Genomic DNA, 14975 nt, shown 5'->3' with positions numbered 1-14975 from the left:
ATCGAAACACTTATCTGTAGGAAGGGGTAGCTTGTGAGTTAAACTCATTTTCTTCCTTTTTTCTTTTCATATTTAAAAATTTTTCTCTAATGTGCATGAAAATATTATTATCAATAATAGCAATAAATAATGGAAATTTAACATTCCCTCCCCCTTTTCTAGCATGGCCAAGCACATCAGAATGAAGGTAAACATCAAGAACATCAAGAATGAAATTGATTCAGGAAGCCACACTTTTCAGGGTTTTCCAACAGATTCTGCTTGGGGCAGGGGAAGCCCAGGCCTGCCATCCTGCACCAAGCTGGGCCACCAATTGGCCAATCCAGTGCTTCCCTTATCCTCTCCTGCATGGTGAGGATAAGGTCCTGGAGACTCTGGGCAAATGATGTCACCGAGCAATCCTGAAGAATGACAACGAGCCATGAGAACCTACCTCTGAGGCTCCAGAGGAGCGCCACTTGGCTCCAGATGGGGGCCTCCCCTCCACTGAGGTCAGTGGGAGCTCAAAGAGGTGAGAGGGTCAGCACTTGAGACCATGGCATGACTGTGTTTTCCTAAGCTGGGAACAGCAGCCTCGCAGACAGAAAGGTGAAATGTGAACTAAAAATAGAGTGGTGCTAACCCAGGCTGTGGGGCTGAGGCAGACACAACAGAGAGGCCAAAGGAGCTGAGGACAGACAGCCCCTCGCCACCCCCACATCTGCTCTACATCAGGGCTGACCTCCACAGCCCAGGCATCTTTCTCCCCTGGTATGGAATCCTGCCTGCATCCCAAGATGATGCCAAAGGGCTTACTCAGAAGAGAGAGGCCATGTCCTTCCATGACTCTTTCTGGCCCTCAGGAAAATGCATTCCTACTTGAAAACTGAAGAAGCGCTTGCCAAAGCAGAACACTACAATGGCCAGAAATGTCTGGTGGAGTCGAGAAAAAATGTTACAATCAAAGCTCCAAGTCTGCCCTTCCCAGCCAGTAAGACATCCTATTGGGCTTTCTTTCTTCTTACAAACTCCACCAGTGGATAGAATGCAGCCCCAGCCCTTGCTGAGCCTGGGAGCTAACATAAGGCGGTGCTTTAGAGAGTCATTGTCCTGTCTGTGAAATGCACATGTTGCTAACTCAGCATTGTGTCAATGTGCACACCAAAGACTCCCAGAAATTGTCTATTTATCTTCTTCTCTGTGAACATTAATATGTGAGTCACTATAATTTCTAGATAATTCAAAAAAGTACCCTATCTAGACTTTGGGCATTTGCTTTCTCTTTCTCAAGGTGTATTATGTCTGTTTTAGGAAAAGTTTGAGAGCTCACTATTTCAGAAGTCTTAGTTCATAGAAGGCTGGCTCCATTCCTTGGGGCTCAAGGTGAGGCAGAATATCATGGCAGAAGAGTGTGGCAGAGGGAATCAGAAAGAAGGAGAGATTCAACTATCCAAATACAAAACATACCTCATAGCGACACCCCCAATGAAAGACTTCCTCCAGCCACACCCAACCTGCCTCCAATTACCACATAGTTAACCCATTAAGGATTAAATTCACTGATTAGGTTAAGGCTGTAATGGTATCATTTCTCCTCCAAACCTTCTTGCATTGTCTCACATGTGAGCTTTTGAAGGACATCTCACATTCAAACCATAAAATGGTCTGCTATAAATAAGCCATAGATGTACATTAAACTCCCTTTAAAAAACAGTCATATTAGCCAGGACCCTTGCAAGAAAAACAGTTCCACTTAGAGTGTTCCAGGTGAAGAGATGTGGCAGTGTGAAGGGACCCCAAACAAATTGTATGGCAGTCAGGTTCTGACAATGTCAGGAAACCATTATCAACATAGGGCTGAAGAAATAAAGAAAGAAAAGTTGCTACCATAGGTGGTGAGAAATGGCAGTAACTAGGGATTCAGACTGTCCCAAGACTTCCACAGCATACAATCATGACCTTCACACTCTAAGAGTGATGTAAGCACAGCTGCCCTATGAGGCCACCCAACCCAAGTTCCTGACAATGATGGGCTCATCATTGGTCAAGACTCAAGCCATCTGGTTCTGTATGAAGATATTTAAATGGACCAAATCCATACACCCTGTATCATCCCAATATTAAGTAAACTTTCCCTGTTTCAGGGCACACTGATTTTCAACCCTGACACATTTGAACTATTCTCCAACCCATTGACCACCAAATGATTCTGAGCTCTCTAACACTTCTGGCCCTCAGTATTTTGGATAAGGAATCATGGACTGAGATTATGGTCAGAAAACCTGGGAAACTGGGCTCTGTCCTGCCTCTGTCCTTTTCCCCTCCACATTTCCTACCAAATGGGAAAAATAAGAACTGCTCAATGGGGATCAGCATGATATTTTGATATCCCTCAAGCAGGGCTCTTTGATAAGAGCTGGATTCGAGCCTGATGCTCAGATTCAAGGCCCTTCATTCAGTTCCCGTTTCCTGTCATCTGACCCAAAGGTGAATGGGCTGCAGAACAGAGCCCAAGCTACCTTACCCAGTAAGTTGCAGGAGCCAGTGGAGGAAGAAGAACAGAAAGAAAAGTGGCTGGGCCTCCCCACAGATGCAGTGGAGTAAAACCTAGTAAGAATGGGGAGTGTGGATCTTGCCTTTAGGGTCCACCAGTCACCGGGAGTGAACGAGAACTCGGTAGGGACTCAAGTCTCAGCCAAATCAGATTAGCACTCTTGCAGGAGAAGATGGAACTGGGTGGGATGTGAAAACTTAGTGAGGGGGAGTAGAAGTTCTTTCCTTAATAGTTCCCTCCCATAGTTCCTTGCTTTGGGGATTGGCTGTTAGAAGGACACATTAAACATTTTTGACAGAAAATAAATCCATTATTTTATTTTGGGAAAAAGAAAAATATCCCATTTAACACCAGACTAATCCTTTTTCCAAATCACCCAAAGATATGGCCCACTTCTCCGTGTAATATATAAATGCCTTCTTTTCAAATGGCCCTTTACAAAAATGTTTTAAATTTCATTTTATTGTGGTAAGAATACTTAACATGACATTGACCCTCTAAGCAGATTTGCAAGTGCACCATACTGTATTGCCGTCTAGGGGCACAATGTTGTAGAGCAGATCTCTAGAATTTACCATCTTGCATGACTGACATTTCATGCCCATTGACTAACAACATCTCACTTCCCTTCCTGAGGTCCCTGGCAACCATCATTCTACTCTCCTATGAGCCAAGTAACCAAGCTCATAAGAGCATAGAATGGTGCTTCTATGAGTTGGATGACTTTAGATACCTCATTTAAGCGGAATCATGCAGCATCTTTGTCCTTTCATGATTGGCTTATTTCACTAATGTCCTCCAGGTTCATCCCTATTATAGCATTTTGTAGGAATTCCTTTTTTATTGAAAGCACTTCCAGGAAGGTAACTTCCCACCAAACCTCCCACCACCTGCTGTGAAGTGGGCACCAAGAGGCCACCAATGGGGAGTAACAGAGAGGGAAGCCCAGACCTGATTTCCAGGCCCTCCAACCAGATGGCTGACCTTCTATTGCCATTTATGGTCTCTGGGCGTCAGTTTGTTCTTCTGTAAAAATTAAGCAATTGTATTAAATGCCGCTGAGGTCTCTTCTGCTTTTGAGTGGTTACGATTTTGTGTGGATTAGATAATGCAGTGAACATGTGTCTAGGGGCGCGTGTCTCCACACATCCACACACAAATGTCTAAGTAAATGCATTTCCTCCCCAAGGTCTTTGCCATCTGGGAAAAGAAGTTTGCTTAATGGTATTTCCCACACTGAATTCCAGAAGTAAAACAGCATTATTTCCAGCATCTTTCTCCAGACTGCTTTTTTCCCAAGAAAATGCCTTAATATAAATGTTAAGATCATTATAGAAAAGGAATCCTTCCTGATGAGCTTGGGATCCTACAGTAATAATATTAAACCAGGCTTTTTATTGCTGGTTAATGAAATTCTTTTAAGATTGAACCAGCTTCAAGTAAACGTATTTGCATTGATTTCGTGATGTATAGAGCTCAAGCCACTCTATGTATAAGCAAATTAAAAGCTTGGAAGCCTGTAAGGCCAAGCTGCATAGCCCCTGGATGAAAAATTGATCGCATGATTCCCTCCAGGGGCACCTTGCTTTGGGGTTGGTGCCGTTTAAAGAGACACGGACAATTTCTTTGACAGAAAATAAAATTAATTAGGAGAAAAGAAAAATCATCTTTGGTGCTAGGCTAAACCTCTCACCAAGTCACCAAAGACAGGTTTTATAATGGGAAAATCATCTTGGATGACTTCTAAGTCCATCTCAAACACTCTGAAATGACACACAGATGCAAAGCTTCTGTTCTAACCCAGCATCCAGCAGGGCTCCTGGGGGCTCAGAGCTTCAAGTAGGCTGGCTTTCCATCCATCCTACTGTGTGCTATAGCCTGGTACTTCCCACCCTCCCCATCAGGCTCCTTCCATCCATCCCACCCATGGCTCTTCTCCAGCTAACCAGAGGGAGGGAGGATAAACCAAGAGTCTCATAGAAGCGAGGCCCAGGGACCAAGGGACAGTGCTTTCATGAGTAAGAGCATCAGCGCCACCACTTATTGGTGCTGTGAGCTTAGGCTCTCTATCCCTCAATTAGTTCATCTATACGATGGGGATAATAGGGAATCCATCTAATATATCAAGAGGACAATGCACAAAGCTCTTAGCATTGAACCATGTCCAAAAAAGTCAACTATTACACTGGGTGCAGTGCCACACGCCTGTAGTACCAGCGGCTGGGGAGGCTGAGGTAGGAGGATCATGAGTTCAAAGCCAGCCTTGGCAAAAGCAAGGCATTAAGAAACTCAGTGAGACCCTCTAAATAAAATACAAAATAGGGATGGGCATGTGGCTCAGTGGTCAAGTGCCCCTGAGTTCAATCCCCAGTACCCGAAAAAAAAAGTCAACTATTACTGTTATCATTGATGTTAATGTTATTATTATGAAGTGTGAATGAATTCATCCTTGCCCTGCTGTCCCAGAACTGCCCCTAACAGGAGGAAAGCAGTGGCTTCAGATCTGTTCAGAAAAGCCTTTCAGATATCAATTTGGCAACTGCTTACTAAAAGGTTAAGATGGCTTAAGCCTCTGTTCTCTGTTGATGCACTAAGCAGACATCAAGCAAATATTTGCACAGATAAATCACAATTAGAGTAAGTTTTGGAATGAGAAGTAGAGGGTGCTTAATGAGTATGTCCAAGGATCCCTGTCGTGGAGTGAGGAAGGGCGGGTCTCCCTCAGGTTCCCCATGGTGGGGGGCATGGAGTAGAGGTGGCCAGGCAAAGCTTTACATTGACCTTCCATGTTTAATAAACCCCTCTTCCTCTTCCTATAAGTCCCCAGAGGGCTGCCCTGCTTGGGCATATGCCCAGTCAACTTTCCTCTGACTTTAAATACATTCTTACATACCCATATAATTAGTATTAAACTCAATGTTTAACTAGATACAGTATTATCCTATGCTATGCTGTTAATGACAGTATTATCATATATACATATTATGATAGTGTTATGATAATAAGATATAATAATACAATCAGTACTGATTGAATATTCATTCAATTGCTATTTTGAGTATTAATATCCAGTTACTAACATAAAAACATAGACATACTATATGTCTGGAAAATGTCTGTTTCCAATCATTTATCATTGCATTCTATAGGGCTCAGGCTCAGAGCAGAATCATAAATCTGGAGCTAAAATTAAACTAGTTAACCCCTACAACAAATATATTAATCCGTTTAGTCCCCCAATACTTCTACTGAGAAGGAATTCACAAACTCATTTGGCAAAGGTAAGATATTAGAACTGGTAGACATTAAGAGAAAATTTTTAAGACTAATAAATTCATTTTTTGGACAAGAAAAAGGGATAAGAGAGGTTAAGTGGCTTGCCCAGATCTCAGGCAGTCATCAAGACAGCCTGGAGCCACCATGTCCAGCTCCCAGGCCATGCTGTTCCTCTTCAGAACCTGAAACCCCTGCCATCAGAACCCACTCTATGGAAAAGCCCAGTGTCTCTCTACACACAAGGACTTCCTTGGGAGCCTTGCATTTTAACTTAAAAAGTCACATGATTTTTATATTCGACTTCATAATATACTTTCATTTAATATGAAATATGTTGGTTTAACTAATTAACCAAATGGATGAGCCAAGGAGAGCTGCATGTTTGTTGATTCTGTTGTTCCTGGTGCTGCTAGCCCTCTACCACACGCTTCCAATGCTACTCATGATCGATCTTGAGAAGCAAATGTTAACCTTAGAATGGAAACATTCCTTAGATTCATTTGTATTCATCAGTTTTCCGTCCCTGTGACAAAATATCTGAAATAAACAACTTAAAAGGAGGAAAGATTTTATTTAAGCTCACAGTTTCAGAAGTTTCCATCTATGGTCACATGGCCTGGTTGCTGGCCGGCCTGTAAAGAGGCAGAACATCATGGCAGAAGTAGGTGGCAGAAGACAGCTGTCATGTCATGGCAGCTTGGCAGGAGGGAGGATGAGAAGGACAGGGCTGGATACAATATACCCTTCGAGGGCACACCCCCAATGACCTACTTCCTCCAATTAGGTCCTACCTCCTAAAATTTCTATTACCACCCAATAGCCCATTAAGCTATGAACCCATCAATGGATAAATACACTCATGAGATCAGAGCCCAGATGATCCACTCACCTCCCAAAGGGCCCACCTGTGAGCACTGCTGTCCTGGGGACCACATGGTCAACACATGAGCCTCTGGGGCACAGTTTAGATCCAAATCATAACATCATTCAGCAATATTTCTTTATGCACTCAACAAGTACTTTCTGAAAGCCTCCTGTGTAGCAGTTGTTGGATCAGCCATACAATAAATATCATCTCATTCAATCTTCATGGCAATCATGTGAGATAGATATCATTTCTCTATTTACAGATTAAAAAAAAAAAATCAGGTTCAAAGAAATTAAGTAAGTTGCCCAGGTTCACAAAGCCAGTAAATTTGTGACAGACTGGAAATTTGAATCCATGTCTGGATTTATAATCCTTGTCTGATTCAAAACTCATTTGTTTACAAGTATATATAGGCCCCCAAACTCAACTCACATCACTGGAGAGTCCATGGGTAAAGTCAGCCTCAGTGACACATCTCCACATTTGATCCTTCCTGCTGCAGCTGGCATCCTCTGAATGATGGGGATAATGAAGAAATGGGCAGCAGCTGGTTCAATTTTATATTAAACCACTTCAGAAGCCCAGGGGAAATCGAGAGCCTCAAAATGCACTGAAAGATTCTTTTTAGTCAGGCACAGGCTGACACCCATCTCAGGACCAATCACAAGGCCTAAAGGATGAAGTAACTACGGCTGGCCTGCCCAGGTCGTGTGACCATCTTAGTGGCTGGAATAAGGATGGGATAGAAGTGGCCATGAAATCAGCAGTCTGCACATTGCAGGAGCATGCCATCCAGTTGAAGGGATTCTTGGCAGACAAAATAGATGACTTCTCCAACCACCTCAAGACAACTGACAAGCTTATCTCAAATATAACACCCAACCCAATGGAATTCCTCATAGAAATAGAAAAAGCCATCATGAAATTCATCTGGAAAAATAAGAGACCCAGAATAGCTAAAGCAATTCTAAGCAGGAAGAGTGAAACAGGTTGTATCGCTATACCAGACCTTAAACTATACAACGGAGCAATAGTAACAAAAACAGCATGGTACTGACACCAAAACAGACTGGTAGACCAATGCTACAAAATAGAGGTCACAGAGACTAACCCACAAAATTACAACTACCTTATATTAGACAAAGGTGCCAAAAGTATGCACTGGAGAAAGGATAGCATCTTCAACAAATGGTGCTGGGAAAACTGGAAATCCATATGCAACAAAATGAAGTTGAATCCCTATTTCTCACCAAGCACAAATGTTAACTCAAAATGGATCAAGGATCTAGGGATTAAACCAGAGACTCTGCGTCTAATAGAAGAAAAAGTTGGCCCTAATCTCCATCACGTAGGGCTAGGCCCCAACTTTCTTAATAAGACACTTATAGCATAAGAATTAAAACCAAGAATCAACAATTGGGATGGATTCAAACTAAAAAGTTTTTTCTTAGGAAAAGAAATAATATGTGAGATGAATAGGGAGCCTACATCCTGGAAACAAATTTTTACCCCTCACATATCAGATAGAGCTCTAATCTCTAGGGTATATAAAGAGCTCAACAAGATAAGCACCAAAAAAATAAATAAATAATAATAATCCAATCAATAAATGGGCCAAGGACCTGAACAGACACTTCTCAGAAGAGGATATAAAATCAATCAACAAATATACAAAAAAAAAATGCTCAGCATCTCTAGCAATCAGAGAAATGAAAATTAAAACTACTCTAAGATACCATCTCACTCCAGTAAGAGTGGCAGCCATTATGAAGACAAACAACAATAAGTGCTGGCGAGGATGTGGGGGAAGGTACACTCATACATTGCTGGTGGGACTGCAAATTGGTGCAGCCAATTAGGAAAGCAGTATGGAGATTCCTTGGAAAACTGGGAATGGAACCACCATTTGACCCAGCTATTCCTCTTCTGGGACTATACCCAAAGGACCTAAAAACAGCATATTACAGGGACACAGCAACATCAATGTTTATAGCAGCACAATTCACAATAGCTAAACTGTGGAGCCAACCTAGATGTCCTTCAGTGGATGAATGGATTAAAAAAATGTGGCATTTATACACAAAGAATAAGATCATGGCATTTGCAGGGAAATGGATAGCATTAGAGAAGATTATGCTAAGTGAAATTAGCCAATCCCCAAAAAACAAATGCCAAGTGTCTTCTCTCATATAAGGGGGGTTACTCAAAATGGGGTTGGGAGGGAAAGCAAGGGAGGAAAATTACCTCTAGATAGGGAATAGGGGTGGGAGGGAAAGGGAGGGAGAAGGAGAATAGCATGGATGTGGAAGGAGACCCTCATCATTATACAAAATACATGCATGAAGATGTGAATTTGGTATCAACATACCTTATATATAATCAGAGATATGATAAATTATGGTATAATGGTATATTAAGAATTTTAATGCAAAAATAAATAAATAAATAAAAAGAAAGAGGTGATACTGAGTGACTGAATGATGGGTGACCTGTTGGTTGGTGGTGGACAAGGAAGGATGTGATTTGAATTGGTCTTGGTCTAATGTTGACACAGGTATAATAAAACAGTTCTGATTAAAAAAAAAATAACACCCAAAATAAAAATCAATTTATTGGTCCTCAAAGCACTTTCACTGCTCTGTTATAGAAACAGGAAAGAAACTTTAGCATATGTTTCTTCCCTGGATTTTATAATCACGCACTTTTGAAGGAGTCCCTATTTAGCCCTAGCAAAAAAGAGCAGGAAGGAAGGTTGGCCTCCTATGAGTAATACAATCAGCAGATACAACCCCTGGGTTCAATTCCCAGTACCAATTAAAAAAAAAAAAAAAGCCTTCTCTATGGCTTCAATTAATTCTGGACTTTTTTCCAGGAATAGTGGCACACACCTGTGAACCCAGCAACTCTGGAGGCTAAGGCAGGAGGATCGAAAGTTCAAAGCAAATCTCAGCAACGAAGCAAGGCCCTAAACAACTTAATGAGACCCGGTCTTTAGATAAATTATAAAAAGGGCTAGGGATGTTGCTCAATGGTTAAGTGCCCTGGATTCAATACTTGATACCAAAATAAATTAAACAATCTGCTGATATGAAACACCTACCTAACAGAGCTACACCCCAGTTGCTTGAACCACTGAGTTAATTCTCTTTGTATGAAAACTGAAAGTTTGCTTGATCTCCACGATCTCTCCCAAAGAGTGTTGTCACTCTGATGGCTGACCCTGTCCTTGGTGCCCCCTTGCTCTGGCTGTCCCTTTTGGGATGTGCTCAACCAAATCCTGAATATGCAGACAGAGGTAGGTAGCAGTTTGGCACCACTGAAGTCTGGGTTTCCAGGCCAAACTCCACACTTGCCAATAACTATTTCCATTACTGAAGCAGAGCACAAAGCCCAGAGCTTCCTCAGGCCTGCACAGCTGAGAAAAGGCCTTAATGAGCCCTGAGAATCCCGCCTTCCCAGATGAACAAGTAGCTCAAGGTCAATATCGTCAGAATTCAGGGAGAAGACCTTGTTTTGCCTGAAAGATCAAAGCAAGGGACAGTTTTGATCAGAGTTGTCCAGACAAATATTTTAGCCTCCAATTTATTCTGATTATGCAGAACAGGCCTGAGAGGGTCACAACCATTAGAGAGACGGTCACTCAGTCCAGTCAGGCTGGAGGGATACAAGCCCTTCTTGGAGAGTTCTGAGATTGCAGAACTTTCTAACAGATTGTAGGAAGTGACAGAGGCAGGTGAAACCTCCTTGCCCTGTTTGCTGAGCTTGTTATACTCTGATGGGAGGTGGAGCTGGAAGGGAACTCAGAGACCTCCACTGGTATACAGCCACCCTCCAGCAACATGCCAGCTCATGATAAATTGAAAAGAGATTGTTGACTCCTACCCACCACATCTCTTTGATGCTCCCTCCTGGAAATACCCATGATGAAACATCGCCCTGACTGCAAACTACAAAACTCAGGGAGATGTCAACAAGAGCTTTCAGACTGCCCCTGAGAAGTTGGGGAGAACCTGTCCATTGTCAAAACTGTACCTCTGAGGAGCACAAAAGACCTTTAGGGTGGGGAAGGGCAGCCCTTCAGGTGGCAAATGTACCAGGAGTGAGGCTCCTTGGGGAAGGCCGAGGCAGTGCGTCCCGTGGAGATCTCCAGAGGCCCAGGATTCTGGGGCCACTCCAGGAGAACCACATTGACATTGCGAACATTTCGTGACCATTTACTCTGTAGCAAGCACTGAGCTTTTACACAAGTTCAATTATGGAATTCTTGTTACAAACCTACAGTACTGTCTCAATTTTATAACAAGGAACTGTATAATAATCTGCTGACCTGACAACGAAGTAATCACTATGTGGCAGAGGAGGAATTCAAACCCAGACCTTCCTGTCTTCCATGTCTTTGCAGAATCCAGCATCTGTCCTAATATCTCTGTATGAATAGTTGGTGCATTTTAGAAGATTTTTGCTAATGAATGAAAAAGAAATGATAAATTTAGAATATTGGCACTCTTCAATCCCTAATAAAGAAATAGTTCTAGGCAATAATTATTGATGACTAAACAAACCATTAAGAGAAAAACTGACAGGGAACCATACATAGGATGGATCAACCCTAATATCACAAAAGAAGAGACAATCAGACATAAGGGGACTCCTAATGTGACAGGATAGGAAGGTGTGCACAACCTCAATTGTCAAAAAAATCAGGCCTGAGGGCTGGAGTTGTAGCTCAGTTGGTAGAGCGTTTGCCTTATATGTGAGAGACACTGCGTTTCATCCTCAGTACCACATAAAAAAGAAAAACAAATAAATAAAATAAAGGTATTGTGTCTGTCTACAACTAAAAATATATATATATTTTTAAATCAGGCCTGAATCAGACCAGGCTGCTAAATCTACCACCAGCCTATGGGGAAGTACTAGGGACAAAGGAACATGCTAAACTCTACCATGGTTTATAGATGGGAAAATCCAAAATATGAACAATTTTTCAGTTCAAAATTGTGTGATTTCTTCCACAAATAAATCAATAGAGGAAAAAAGAGAAAGTGAAGATTTAGGGGCAAAGATTGAGGCTTCAGAAATACATTATTCAAATGAAATGTGTTTCTTGTTTAGATTCCAATCCAAACCAAACATATAAAAGTATGATACGACAATAGTGAGAATTTGAATATTGGATGGATATTTAATGACACCACGTATATTCATTTTCTATTGCTGCCATAGCTAATTTGTCACCTTAAAACAGCACCCATTTGTTACTTCACAGTTCTATAGGCCAGAAGTTCAGGTACAGTGTAGCTCATCTGGGCTTTGTCTTCGAGTCTCAGGAGGCCAACATCAAGGTCTCAGCTGAGTTGTATTACTTTCTGAAGGCTCTGGGAAAGAATCTGGCTCCCAGCATTTGCTACATTCAGTTCCTAGTGAGACTGGGTCCCCACTTCCGGTGGCATCAGCAGATGGCTGTCCTTAGTTCTTTGAAGCCTGTCTCTGCTCCTTGCATGCTCCATCATGGAGCCAGCTACAACTCATGTCAACCTCTTCTCAAATTCAACTCTCTCTCCTGCCATGCTCTTCTTCTTCCAGGTAGAAATAGCTGTAGGATTTTCAGGCCTCATAATTTGGGCATGTCTAAATAATCCAGAATAATTTCCCTATCATTAAGCCTCTAATCTTAACTACATATGCAAAGTTCTTTTTGCCCTATTTTCACAATTTCCAAGGGATGAGGCTGTGGACATCTTGGAGGGAGGGCATTATACTAGATTTGACACCAAGGAATTAGGATTTTTTTAGGAGTGATCATGCAGTTGTGGATAGGGATTTAAAGCAAAATATCCCTTATCTTTTAGATTGCATTAAGAACCATTGAGAAGTGAAATTATAGAATAACTGAGATTTGCTTAATAACAAGAGAGGTTGGGTAAAGTGGGTGAGGGCATGGGGAAAGTGGGTGAGGGCCCAGGTAAAGCATGTTGGCTCTCTTTTAATCATTGTTAAACCTGAGTGGCAACTTCACAGAGATACGTTATGTATTTCCTCTGCTTTGGGTTAGAGATGAAATTTTCTTTTACTTGCAAAAAAATGGTAGGAGATTCCTTTCTACCACTAGAGATCCTCAAAACCAATATACACAAATTACTAGAAATTTTATTAAACATGCAGATTCCTGAGTCCAACCCTGAAAGCCCTGGGTCAGTAGACTTGGAACGGGCTCCAGGGCATTCTGATATAAAAATGTCATTGACCATGCTTTAAGAAGCACCACACAGCTGGGCACAAAGACACATGCTTATTATCCCAGCTACTCAGGAAGCTGTGGTAGGAGGATCGAAAGTTTGAGGCCAGCCTGTACAACTTAGTGAGACCCTGGGTCAAGACAAAAAATAAAAATGGCTGGGGATGTAGCTTTATGGTAGAACACTTGCCTAACATGAAGAAGGCCCTGAATTTGATCCCCACTATTTCAAATAAAAATAAACAGTGTACTATTATGGAAAGATCAATAAGAAAGAGACAAAATATAAACACTAGACACAAAGAAATGGTTAGAAAGAATCAAAAGTTAGACAAATTGGACAAAATGAAGAAATAAGGGAGAGTTTCCTGAGAGAGGAGATAGAAGCCTGAGACATGGACATAGAAGGATGAATAGAATTTAAATTCTCTTCTAAAACTATATTGTCAGGAAATGGCAAGGCAAAGCTGGTAAATAGAAACTTGTCCAGATTGGTTGAAAAATAAGGTCAGCATGTGGAGGTCTAAAATAATGAAATAGAAAGAAGGCTCTGGCTGGCTCTACAGGGTCCTGAATGCTGAGGCTTTTGCATCTAAGTCACCAGGCAAGGGACTATTAAGGGCGCTTGTGAAGCAAAACGGTAGATTTGGAGTCATGAATGCCAACCCAAATCCCCACTTCAGAATAAACTTTGTTTACCATCTTTTTTAACCTTAGTGAGATGATCCTAGAAGGATTGAATACGCTGAGGCTAATAATATGTTTTTCCCCAAGACCAGCATTCAGAAAGCCATGCACTTCTCCTCAGGGTTGTAATGGGGTGGGTGTGGGGGGGGGGTGGATGAGCTTCATTTGCTCCTCTCTCATTTCTGCTTCTACAAAAACACTGTGCAAAATTATGTGCTCGCCTCAAAAGAGAAATAACAGAAGTGGCAAGTGTATAACAGAGTGTCAGAGGTTCTAGCCAAATAAACTTCTTATTTTTCTTTATTGACTAAATATGGCAAGATTCAGGCCACTGTTTGGAAAGATGGAACTGCCTGACATTTTTCCTTGTATATTTTGACATTTCTGAGTCTGGGGACAATGGAGTTGAGAGGTTGGATTGATTTTCCCATTGGGAAATGGAGATTGTAAATTATTCCTCTTTCTACTCTTATAAAAGTGCCTCATACATATGTCCAAGGAAAATCTTAAAGGCCCACAGTATTTCACAACTTCCCTGAGTTCAGCATTAAACAGTTATGTTTGTTACAAGTAAATGTAAGAGGGCAATGAATACACACACAAGTTTAATCCAGATGGAAAATATCACACATTTTGTTTTTACTGAGTTTCATTGCATTTAAGATACTCCTGACTGCAAGACACATCATTAAACTATGATGGGCTACTGATTAGAAAATGCATCATAATTTCAGGGATATTAAAATGACAATTAATGTAATATAATATTTTGTGTAAATCCTCCTCTAAAATAAATCCCAAATTACACCTTCCAGTTTCAGCATTCACAGAAACATGGAAATCATCACTGTGATGATTGTGTCTGTCTACAACTAAAGATATATTAAAAATATATATACAGCATAGGCATGTATCCCAAATGATCTAAGGATTCATTAAGCAGAGAGCTCTGAACTTGGAGTTAGGAGGACTTGGTTCAGATACCAAACCTGCTACTTCCTGTAGTGAAAACTGAACCAGGTTGGCAAACTCCCAGGGTTTCAGTTTTCCAATATGTCAAATGAGAGTAATGACATCTACCAAATAAAATTGTTATAAGGATGAAATTATCGGCACATAAAAATCTTTCTAGCCCTAAATCCAAAATATACCAAGTGATTACTAGATGCTAGTTGAATCCAAATCCAAGAATCATGCACTATAGAAGGTGCAAAGATGGAACATGAAATCAGCAGAATAAGTCTTTACAGAGATTCTACCATGAAAACTTTCCCTCAGGCTCCCCACGGTGTGAAACAAGGTGGTTGTCAGACTTGAGTGGGGATTAGAATCAAAAACACAGATTGCCAAGCTCATCTCTGGAACTTCTGAAA

Source organism: Spermophilus citellus, assembly GCF_964194105.1.
Source record: "Spermophilus citellus genome assembly, chromosome: 3".
Classification (NCBI taxonomy): Eukaryota; Metazoa; Chordata; class Mammalia; order Rodentia; family Sciuridae; genus Spermophilus; species Spermophilus citellus.
Note: the sequence above shows the minus strand (reverse complement) of the source record.